This window comes from Hetaerina americana, unplaced genomic scaffold (genome assembly GCF_022747635.1).
Source record: "Hetaerina americana unplaced genomic scaffold, ioHetAmer1.1.p SCAF_29, whole genome shotgun sequence".
NCBI lineage: Eukaryota > Metazoa > Arthropoda > Insecta > Odonata > Calopterygidae > Hetaerina > Hetaerina americana.
The window spans coordinates 5,340,318-5,352,968 of record NW_027286863.1 but is presented as its reverse complement, the minus strand read 5'-3'; the positions used below and the strand labels follow the sequence as shown (position 1 = coordinate 5,352,968).

Genomic DNA, 12,651 nt, shown 5'->3' with positions numbered 1-12,651 from the left:
AAACTGGTTACGAGAATATTTTCTCTCGATATTTTCAGACGAACGATTAAATTCATTCTCATTTTCGAATAAAACAATTGAATGGAAAGCCCTTACGCTTATGTTGGCAATATAACGTCTAAATACGCCAATGGGAGTAATCGCCAAAGACTGCAGGCGAAAGGAAATATTTCAATAAACACAATAGGAAATGGAAGTAAGGATATTTATTTTCTCAGTCATCATTAGGAGAAGTGAAAACTCTGAAGGGAAAAAAGAAGCTATAAAGCCAACTACAAAATTTTCCCTATCGTTTAAGACTCCCTTTGAGGTTGATTATTTTCGCCAATCACATCTTTGAATTATTTTGAACAACTACAGTAGTGTGTCTGGTACCCAAGGTATGAGTTAGTTCAACGGTATCTTTATGGCTTCATTGCACTCGGAAATATATTAAATGATCGAGGTGAGTCCTCAAGTTATTCTGCTGGAAGTCTCTTAATAATGGGGCAAAGTTTCCAACGCCATCACACGCCCGGGAGTGATTCCGTGGGCATGCTCTCGAGTGGAATAGAACAAAAGGTGACCCGGGCCGCCCGCAATGATGGCTCTTCGAATGCTTGAAGTGTGGGGAAGGATGAGTGAGACTACTCCTCGGAACGGAATTAAAAGAGAGCGGAAAACCCGCGTGTGCAATAATCGGAGCGCGTGCGAAAATTTTCATCCTTATTCTGCTCCCGAGTCGCGTTTTTTTACAAACGGCTATCGAGCGCACCTACGAAGGCGTCGCCCGTGCTGCGGATACGCTAGCAGCAATTAAGTCACCCCTGTTGCGCAGCGAAGCGTGCATCTCCCGAGGAGAGCGTGGACATCTTCAATTCATTGCATTCTAGTGCGTCATTTCCACGCGGCACTTCCGCCTGGTCTGGCGACCGCCGCTCAATTACGCGCCCGCGTCCCGATGCCTTTGGAATTCCACCGCCTTTGGTCCGCTGCAGTGGCTTTCCACTTGGTTTCGAAGCCGCAATAATTTATATGCTGCAGCTATGTTTGGAGGAATGTTGTGGGATTCCGGATAGCAGAGATGCAATCATGCGTTGGAGCTATGAATTCACAATCCAACAAGGACTGAGAAATGATAAAAATTGAAAAGGTATGCTCGCGTCGTCGCGATTCCATTGAGCTGTTGATGCTTTGTATCGAAACACTACCTATGGTTTTCGCACCTATTAGTAACTGAAGATAGTGAACTATAAAATATTTAATGTGAAAAAATGGAATTATGAAGAAATTCCGCTTGAAAGTGCTTTGGAACTGATATTCTCTGCTCACTCAAAGCACCGATGGTTTTCTTGGAGGTAATTCATGATTTTGCTTAGGATTATCAACTCGTTTGAAATCATAATTTGCTTGACGGCAACTATCCGCATCGGATCTTGTTACACTCCTTCATATTAATAATGACACAATAAGTTATGCTGCATGCGTTTTTTGCGTGATTCATATATGTGAGGGGAATGATAGTTTTAATGGAATTGGAAGCAATTAAGCCTTCTCAATTTCTCCCCAGTGTACAAACCGAGACGCTTGAGCTACAGAGGTGTTGGACACACCAGGTCAAGGGACCCATTTGGACTGAATTCCAACTGTACTGGAGTCAATAGTCCATTTAGTTATTAGGTAAGTACTGTAGCGTAAAGGAAATCTTGCTAGTTACATTAGTGTGATCATTCTGCCGAAAACTGCGGAATACGGATTCGAGTCCCGATTAGATGAATGATTTTTTCCGGTCAAATATTATCATTTTTCACTAAAGGGTTTATTAGAGTTTTGAAATGAATTAATTATTACTTGGCCTGAGGTATTTAACGAAATAAACTATGTTACGGTAATATACCGAACTGATCACCTATATATACCAAAAGGACAGCACGTAACAGGGTGTTATAGTATTATCACTACTTTTATCTGGCACAATTAAATTTTAATTTTATATTTAGGTGTCAATTAAGGCACTGATATATTTTTTCTGCCTACATTTGTGCCCAATAAAAGTTGGTAATGTGAATTCCACGACATAAAAAAAACATAAATTTATTTTACAATCACGTTCGAAATAATTTTGGCGATACGCGTCCATCCGGTTCCGAGCGTTGATATCACCAGTTCTCCAAATCTGCTTTCGCAAAATTTTAAAAGCCGCGGCTTGACACCTTTAATAATCTCTCCTGACCAAAAGTTAAGATTGATTAAAAACAAAAACTTAAAATGCACTCCCGAGGGGTGGAGAATCACGGATGGGGCACACCGCAACAGTTCCCCGCACACCGAACGTCGTACTCAAATATTGGTAGTTTTTGGTGAATGTAACAACAACGAGATGTTTTGACGGCTGAGATCACATCGCACCGTAAAATCCATTCACATTAAAATCTCTAACGTTGCAGCACGATGCTTGATTCCGATACACGATTCGAAACGACGCATCAGCCGACGGGCACGTCGCGCTTAGCATGACTTCGGGGTCGACTTCGTGCTCCAGCGAAACACGTATCGCAGTAATCCACCTGCCAAACACAGTAATCCAGCGCGGAAAATCCATTTCGGCGAAAATCCATCCTCAACGGGTGTAGGCTCCGTTTGATTCGCATTTTAAACCTTTCCAGCGAGTACTTCCGCAATCCTCCTGGAATTCTCGTCTGCGCCAACGCGGCGCGCTTTCCCTTCGGGACGGCGAGGGAGTCGGAGGATCGCGTGACTCCCGCGGGTCGGGTGAGCGGGAGGCAATGAGGGAAAGAGCGGTGACTTACCCTCAAGGTGACGGCGAGACGAATCGATCCTCCCCGGTGGCACTACTCCCGAAGTCCCTCGCTCGCACACCCTCGGTACCACCAACACGCCCTTCGACTCCTCTATTTCCCGTCGCGACGAGCGTCGTGGAGTTGCCTTGCCGCTGCCCGCGAGGAGACTTCGCCTTGACGAGGACCGAGAGAGGAGAGCTTTCTACTGGAAGCACCGGCACTGTTGTGGGACGGAACGGTGAGGTGCACGGCCGTATAAAAGAATGGCGGCGGGGGGTGGAGGGAGGAGGAAGGGAGCGATGTGGCGAGACGGAGGGAAAGGCGGGGAAGGTACGAGGGGCGCAATCCGGTGCGGAAGAAAGGGGGAGGAAGTCCGGGGGTCAGGAGCGAGGGTGAGGGGGGATGAGGGAAGAGGGGGACCACCTCACAAGGGGTGGGGAGGCCAGGGGTGGAGCATGATCGGATTTTGTTGAGGAGTTTCAATATTTTTCCCCATTTCCATTTCGCGTCCAGAAACGGGGCAGTGTGGATTCCACTTTGAGAAGCTCCAGCACGCACTAATCACAATATTTAAAAATTTTCCATAAAACATTTGGAAATTTTTGCTAAAATGCTCTCAGACCTGGATATGGAATAACGAAAAGTAGCCAGGGTTGAGGTTGAGAAAATTGAAAAAAAACTGGTGGTTGATTCAAATAAAAAATGCAATCAATCAAGTGTAGCCCAACCTATAAACGAATTCCCCGTTCGTATAAAGAAAATAAAATTGGCTGAATATGTTTGGAATGAAGCTCCTCCTTAGATAATGAAAACCGAAGTCTTCAGCTGCAACAGATATGGAAATGAGCTTAGCTGCTCAAGTAAAACGCATGCATGGGCGTTTAGATAAAATCGATCCTGAATAGGGTAAGGTACGCGCGGAGCGTGTGTGACGCCGCCGTGAAAACTTTAACGCTCGTGAGACGCATACTTGGAAAATATAGCAATGATAAAGCAAAGGAAATTTCTCGTCAGTTTCAAGTCAAATATAATCTCAGAAAATACTAATTCAAGAATTGGACGGAATGAGGAGAAAAGCTGCCAGGCAAACAAAAAATAACGCAGAAGATCACCAAAGCCAATCACCATTACTAAAGAACCTCAAATGGAAGCTTACGAATACTGCAAACGCTCCTAAGATAAACTTTTCTTGAAAAGTACGATTTTACTCAGGGCCATCGAGGGAATAATTTATCCGGCTAGAATCATGTAGCTGACACAAATGAAAACACGTCGAGGATATGAGCTGCTATTGAGCAGACATATTGAGGAATTCGTTTTTACCCTCGTGCAATTTACCTCAGCAATATCAGCGCTGTCATCTTAATACCAATCTCCCATTTGCAGATCTATTCCTTTGCTATTTCGTGTGCCTTTACATCTGCCACACGCCCTTGTGATGTATTGGAGTAGATCATTTCGTGGGTTTAGATGAGATATTAGATTGCGAAAATGCTAGTCGATAGAATTTGAGAGACTCATTTTACGGGAGGGCAATGTGTGCGGCCCTCTCTCCCGGTCTGATTCCTGATTTCCCCTCCGTTGGCTTAGCTGAGCCTCTGCCGTGCATTCCCTGGGCGGAGTGGACGCTGTAATTGTGGTTAGAGATAACCTGCGGTATGTGGATGGAAGCGGAATTTAGTCTGCCAGTTTTGCGGTCGATGCCTTTTCCAGAAAAGTCTGCGTCAAAACCTCGGCTATTCATCCGAAACGGTCCCTAAGGGTGTCTTGGTAACATATGCCGCAACCTTGGAAACGTTGAGAAATTGCGGATTCAATGTGCGTATAAAAACGCGAAGCTTGATTGGATGACAGAAGCTCGACCAGGTGGCCTCTGCGTAAGAAACGCATCTGCGTAGTAGCGATGGGTGCGGCAACGCAGTCCAAAGTTAGGGATGCGGCAGATGCGAATTGTTTATTATTTCCTCGCTAAGGATATAAAAAATTATGAAAGTAAAAAACAATCCTTTTTAATTGATGTAAACTCAACATCAAAATGGTTAATGCATGGGGTTTTATTGCATAACAACGTATTCGAAGAAGTTACTAAAGGATAATGTGGGTTAATGCGTTAGCCGTCAAGCAAAATTCACTGGTTCATGTCTGAGGACAACACGGAAGAGACTCTTCAGACGACATGAAGGCAGGTCGAAGGTATTAAGTGCTGGAGATAGGAAGAAGTTTGGGTAAAGGACGAGGAATTCCACGCCTTGCATAACACGTAGTTGTCATCGTCAGGGACCTCCAATCAGCACTACACTGGATGGGCGGAATGCCTATGATGCTTGCAACTTAGAAATAGGAAGCCATGAACGACAGTGTTTTTGAACAAGCATTACACATTTTATTTTAAAAGTATATCTTATATACCTATCTAATGTACATTATATCATGTATGCATTTTATTGGAACAATTTTTAATCCTGTATTATCATCTCCAATTATCACATTTACAGCATTGATTGAATTCTAATTAAACCTGTAGAGTTATGAAGAGACTTATCGGCTGCATTGATCCACAAAATGAGCCGATTGTGTGCTTGCCTCTTCTGGAAGTGACCCCCATTCAGCTTGTTGGATTTGACCTCTGCTGCGATGTTGCACAAATCTAAGCTGGATGTTTTAAAAGTAAAAGGATCCATTTTTCCGTTTTTTTATTTATTGGGAGGGCCAATAAGGTCGAAAGGTTTCCCGAATTTTGGGATTCCATGCATCCCTCCCACTATTAGAACTAACTTCTCAATTCCGATTATAAGAGTTATAATTGACGAAATATTTCACAAAAAAACTTATTGAAGAACTATTTATTTAATATTTTCAAAATAGTTATTAATATTTATTATTTGTTAAATATATATTATTTATCCAAATTCTGGGTGCTATCACGGAATATCCGAAACTTATAATATTAGGACCAAATCGGAAATGAATACTACCCTAAATTTTGGAGTATTTGCGATTTCCACTCCCCCTGCTCCTGGTTCAACAATCACCGAAAAGAGGGAGGAATGATCGCGGAGCCCATTGAGCATTATAAAGGCGACTCTCTACCAGACATTACACTTGATAAATATTTCATCTCCGGGTCACACATGGTGCTTTCCTAGCCGGATAAAAGGGATTCCACACAATTAAATTTCCTCTCGCCACGAGAAACGGGAATGGAAGATATCTTCGACGAATCAACTGATGCAATGGAAGGAGGTTACACATAATTAATCGTTGCTGATCCTTTGATCTCATTTCTGTTATTAATGAAATGTGCAGGTAGGTAGACGAAGCAGGAGATCATTTCATTCCGTTTGCTGATCGACTGTCCAGAGCATCGCGATTCAACTTCCTCATCACGACTAACCGGGCGCTGGTGAGTTGGCGTCCGCTGTTTTGCTTTCGAATTCGTGGCTTTGCTCGCCAGTTCACTCGAGGAATGACTCACATGCGGAGCAACGTCGTCGAGTAAGCACCAGGATTCTTTGCGCTGGGGTTGTAAACCGCGATCTCTGTGTCAATATCACTCCGCTCACCTCGTCCGGAAAATAATCACTGTTTGGACCATTCACAATTATCAGACCGTTTCTGAAAGTCTCGGGCTTGGCGGAGACGGGTTGCCTTGAACGTGACCTTCCTTGATCGTAATGATCAGAGCAGTGATCGGGAAACTTCACGCCGACGAACGAGGTTGTAATTATTATGTGAGGTAAACAATTGATGAGATCATTTGCCTGGTGGCACCATCCTGTTTACTTTTTGAAAAGATCGTAAAAGGTAATGAACAAAACGGCGGATTAACCCAGAAGTTACTGTCAAGCTATTATGATATTAATTACCGGGGATGGCAAATTCCAGGCGTTGACTTGCTTGTTTTCAGTCAGCCCAGTGCGCTTTGTTAAGGCTCTCAGCTGGTCACGATTTCCCTCGTGAACTCCCGATGTTTACTCACAATAATGCATACAAATGTGTAGTTACCGATGTAGTTGTAGCATTGAATGGGCTCTTCCCGTCGCGGAGGCCCCCATCCAAACATTTGGCCGAAATTTGACGTCACAACGGTCTATCCTCAGCGGCTTCTGTGACACCACCGCGAGGATTCTACCTATCTCCCTAGCAACCGGAATTTATAATTTATCCTCATGCCAATATCAACGCACGGCTTATACTCTTTGTCCATTTTAATCTTGTTCTTTTATTTATTCAATTGTGACGCACATGCATTTTTTAACATTTCATGTGTTATTATTTTTATCGGTTGTACCAGTATATGTTGTACCGTTTTGGTAAGCTTTGGATGGACATAGTCTACGTGGTATATGCAATAAATGCGCCAACTGGTGCAATCTGATGACGCGGACTATAGCCCCGCCCACTAGCGGCGAGCTATACTAATACCCAATGAGGAGCCGTCTGTCTGTGCTGTTGGCGGATCGTCGAGCTGTGCGTGCATGGTGCCAGTTATGTTAGTTTCTGTTTGTCCTTGTTTTCACTGTTTGTCGAAAATGGAAATAGGCGAAATCACGGAGCAACAAATCAGCATCAAGTTTATTGGTGAAGTGCGGTAAAATTTATCAAGAAATTAATGAAATGTTGACAGCTGCTTACGGTGATATATCTCTATTAAGAAAACATCCGTTTTCACGTAGATTAAGCATTTTATAGATGGCCGACACTGATGATGCAAGGCCGGAACGACCTTCAACCACCCGTGTTGATGATGAGATTGATCGTGTGCCGTCCCTTGTCCTTAGCGATCGCCAAAAAACTGTCCCAATGATAGCTGATGAACTGAATTTAAGAAAATCTACAGCGCCGACTATTTTAACCGAGCATAATGGAAGGATCCTTCACCATGGAAATGCACCTGCACATTCAGCATTGATTGTTTGCCAGTTTATGGCTAAAAATTCAATCACCTTGGGCCTTGATCATCTTCATAATTCGCCAGATCACACCCCCCCTTCGACTTTGTCCTTTCCCAAGATGCAAAAACGTGATGAGGGGACATCACTGGGAAGATGCGGACAAAATAAAGCAAGAAACGACGAGGAAACTAAAAAGCCTAACTACCGAGGAATTTCAAGGGTGCTTTAAACTTTCGAAAAGAAGATGGAAGTGCATAGCAACGAATGGAGAGTACTTTGAAGGGGACAAAATCGATGTGGACTAAATTTTGCAAAAGAAAGGTTTCATGGCCTCATTTCGCGTATTTGTCGGACAGACCTCGTATACGGAGGTACAGCGATACAGTTAGTTCTTTGCCTCTTTTTATGAAGCGTAACCTTAGATCCAACGCCAAAAGAAGCTCCTCTTCATCCCCGTACCACTTCCTCCCTTCGTCCCGTCCAATATCCCTATCCTATTCCTGCCCCTTCCTCGCTTGTCCAACATTCTTCCCGCTATCACGGCCAACATCCCACTGCAAATCGAAACGCCCTGCATTTATCATTTTTGCCTTCTTGGAATTTCTGTCATCCGTCCTGATTGTATTCTATATTCCTCTCGATTAATAATCTCATTACTGCAATGGCATCACGCGTACATCTCCCCTTTCTAAACCCAAACAGATCATCCCCTAAGTAATCATTTGCCCTACTCTTTATCCTTTTGTTTATGATCCTGAGTATCTTGGGTATATAATCAAACTTATTTTTATGTAGTCCTCACGTATGGCTACTTTTCCCTGTTTTAGAATGGGAAGTAACACCTTCGTGTGTGCCAGGTCTCAAAAACTCAAGTGCGTGTTAATTAGATCGGACCGAATAAAATTACCAGTGTTAAAGTAAATGCCTTCCTTAACGTAGAAGACTGCATTTTGGCTTGCTTCTTTCCATCTGCCTCCCTTTCCATCCGGTTTCGAGTCCTCTCCAAGGGTAAACAGTAAGAAAACGTTTGCATGCGTAATTCTTATGTCGTGGGTAGAAACTTCGGGAAAGGTGGATACAAGGCAATCAATGCATTGAATGAAAGAAACGGAATGCTTCCTGCCCAATTGCAGCTCACAAGGAAGGCGAGCATAGTAAAAGATGCTCATCTTTCTCAGATTTTGATTATTACTGTAAAACAAACTCTGGCTGTGATTTATAAAATTCGATGGGATCGATTATGTAGCCATGCTGTAGTGAAAAAATGTATTTTTCTTCATTTTTCATTTATCTGATGATCAATAATGCAATCAAGCTCTGTACATCTTACTTATTCAATTTATATCCATTGGGTCGCTTTGAATCCGTTTTCGAATCACCTGGTCTTTAAACGTTTGAACCATATTGGGTGACCAGACAAGTGGGAGTCTTATGAGAGTTGGCCGGTTCCCAAGTTGGCATTTTTGTTATCCATTAGTCTCTCCCCAATATCGTGCAAAATAATTGGCAAGCGCAGTACCGTTGGATGGACTAGGTACTGAAGTGCGGCGATATTCACGCTCTCTATGGAACACCAAATAGAGTGATCGGAAAGGCAGGGAGGAATCTAATTTCAACAAGCCGGGGATTCAACCCTGATATTCTCTTTGGGCGACATTGTGCGATCAATTCTGCTGGCCATGTCTCACAGTACCGTTGACGCATGTTTTGTTAAATGGATCCATTGATAGGTAATCAATTATGTCGATCCAGGAGCACATCCTATGAAACGGAGAGGTAATTATATTTTCCCAGGATGACTCCTTACTGGGAGGATATGCAGTAGCGGATTGCGAAAACCTTCAACTTTTGCCGACTGCACTCAAGTTACGGTGACCATGAGTGCAGTCGGTCCCTCGTTATAACGTTTGACATGCTAACGTTGAGTATTGCTTACGGTATCACGGTAAATTAAATCAAACAAAATAAAAAAATAAGGTGAACATGTTTTCATTTTACTCAGCATACTAGGACTAGTTCTGCTAATAGTAATGTAAATTCAGTCTTTGATGGCTTAATAATTATTCTGAACTTGGAAATTACAAAATTTCCTTTTTCTAGCTTAAAAACTTGTTATGACATCTTTTTTCTCTCTCGCTAAATTTTCTTACCTATTCAATGCTCCCGCTACTTTCACTAGTCATTTTGACCTCAGTTTGTTGTTCCCCTTTTTCATTGTACGTTGGTCATGTTAAGATGCAGTGAGCCCCACAAATAGTCAGTTTTCCAGCAAATAAAATCACTTTTCACCTGGATGTTATAAGGAATCAGGAATATTGAATTTTAATATTCCGAGAGAAAGGGATGTTTGTGTTTACCTTTCATCTCATGTCGATCAACGTTGTAATCTTGTCGTATTTAAGTTATGTTGTAAGGGAAATTTCATTTTTTTCTTCCATTTTTATGCTCCAATTTACCACAAGACACCTTAAATCTTCTTAATTTGATCTCTTGGATAGATATTCCTTCCGGTTTCGAAATTAGTTGCACCACATTCCCATGCAATTTTTTTGATTGCTTATACACCATTTGAAGGGTGGCCAAATATATTTCGCCGCATTGACATTTCGAATTTTATTGCGATGCATGCGGAGTTTCAGTAAAATTGTAAGCAAGTTCATTATATAGTGAGTGCAATTCTGTAGACAAGAGCTACTCTCTATACGTTTAAATTTCTATTTCAATGAAGCCTGTACATAATATGTATGATGTAATTTATAAATAGATTTTTTACAGGGACACGTATTTGGTTAGAGTACTGCTAAATACACACTAACGACTTATTAAGACGTATCGAAAGCCTAAAAGAAAAATGAATCTCGATCTGAGACGAGTATGGAAATCGGAAGTCATAATCTGAGCACGGGGAATTTCGCATAATTTGATCCCACGCCTTCGGAGAATTAAAGTTGACTTAGTACGTCTAGATTGACCTCTGATGCCTTACATGAAAGGCCTTTGATGTCATCAGGATCCATAGTTTAGATGTTTTATATTCTAGGTAATATACATACATCTTCAGTACGGCAGTGTTTGGCGTCTTTCGGTGAGACTGTTGCAGAACTAATTATCCGAGCAAATTGCTGATTCACACGTTGATCTCTCTTTTGGAAGCCGGCCTATTTGAATTCCTGAAAAATGTAGTGATTTTTTCCTCGAAACTAATTTTCTTAAAAAAACAGTGGGTGATTATGATTTATTTGCTGGTGACATATCCATGATTCAAAGAGCGAATAGTATTCGAAACATTTCTCTCGTCCTCCAATAGAGTCTTGTGGCTCAACTGACGCTGAGATTGAGGAAATCACAGAAAATATTAAAACCACTTCTGGCGCCAAAGAGTTCCATCTTGGAGCGTGCTGTCAGATCCTTTTGTTAGCGTATCAGTTCAGGTGTCGGGCCGCGTCCTCTCTTCAAGAAGCCTTTGACTTTGCGATCGACGAATCACGAGTGACGAAGAAGAGGGTGGGGGGCGAGTGCCAAACTCAAATGATTCCGATCGTACCAGAGCGAATCAACCAGCAGCACGTTTAGCCTAATTGCTGTTCTTTGGAGAACAAAGGGGGCAATCCGAACTAATGAGCACTGCTGTGATTTCAAATACTATTTTCGGGGTGAAGTATAAAGTACGCCTCCTTCCGCAAAAGAACCTTGTGGAGCGCGACTCTCTCAAACTGGCCGCTCAAAAGAAATCGCTGCCTTGGAAAAAATGGTTTGAGCACAACAATTTCAAAACTTTTGAGCACGGTGAATTGCCTCTGCAATAATCGTCCAAATCTTAGGAGCAATTTAAAAAAACTTCTAAATAATTCACTGTTTTTCATAGCAAACGCTATTCTATGCAGTCATAGTTAGACGAGTCGAGTGCAGCTTCCAAAAGACGTTTCTTTTCACATAAAATTGTAAATTTTTAAATGATGTGTCAGTGATTTTGCAAATATTCTACGGTCGCGAAATATACAGAATTCTTCCTACACTTGTTCAAGACATTTATGTTTCGATACAATGTTGTTTCGTACTATGTAAACGAACCAAAATATTTCAGTGATATATCGATTTATTTGAGGTATCGTTAAAAAAATGGGGAAGTAGCTGTCTATTTCGTGGCAAATGAGCCACATTTTCTTCTTTTGGAAGAAAGCCCGCTCTCGCAAGATTTTAATGACCGCGTTCAATCTGGCTGCACCTGTTATCTACAAATACCTTCCCATTCTCTTTCTGCGAGTGAAATAATTTACCAATTAAATTTACTCTATTATCGGTTGATGCACTGGTTATTAATCAAATAATATATAAATAATATTTAATAATATCACTTATTAACCCCGATTTTGATTGAATACAATTTAAACATAAAAGCTGTGCTAACACAAGGTGAAGCAGGCTCCGAGAGCCATGGACTAATCATTGAGAGGGCACTTGGGACTGAACCCACGTTGAAGTTGCAATGAGCGAGCGATTGGATCCTTTGATTGCGGAGAGCTTAAATTACCGATGAGCGCAAAAAATTGCCGCAGACGTGACGTGACGAAGTGGGAAGGGAAAGGAGGCTTGAAGCAGCTTCGCCTGTTGGCACACTGTGGCGTGTCTCAGGTTGGGGTTAGAGGGTGGAGAAGGAGGGGGGGAGGGAGGGAGTCCAAAAGGACGCAATTCCTCTGGGCGTAGGATATCGATATCATTTCTAAGAGCGCGCACCTCAGCGGCAGACTGAAATTGTTTATCCGTTGTCGCCGTCCGCAAAAGTTTTGTCCCGCGTCTCTCCTCACCCAAACTCGTTTCTGCTCGCTCGGAGCTAATGCTGAGCTGAATTTTCGGAACGATCCCGAAAATCGAATCCGCCAAAATGGAGGCGCAAGACTGCGTAGATTCCGACCGCCTGCGCTCTCGTGAGAAGGAGGAGATGCCTTGCATCACTGAATGAGAGCTGTGCTTTTTTC

General features: G+C 42.4%; 2 protein-coding genes across 2 annotated transcripts in view; one reads left to right on the top strand and one right to left on the bottom strand.

Moving 5' to 3' along the window:
- The window catches only part of LOC139689929 (alpha-tocopherol transfer protein-like), a 32,643-nt gene extending 29,629 nt beyond the window's left edge, over positions 1 to 3,014 (bottom strand). The window contains exon 1 of the mRNA XM_071587064.1: positions 2,790 to 3,014. The gene's annotated coding sequence lies outside the window, so the exon portion shown is untranslated. The remainder of the gene's footprint in view (positions 1 to 2,789) is intronic.
- LOC139689927 (uncharacterized) overlaps positions 1,636 to 12,651 on the top strand; it is a 313,079-nt gene continuing 302,063 nt past the window's right edge. Inside the window, exon 1 of the mRNA XM_071587063.1 lies at positions 1,636 to 1,659. The gene's annotated coding sequence lies outside the window, so the exon portion shown is untranslated. The remainder of the gene's footprint in view (positions 1,660 to 12,651) is intronic.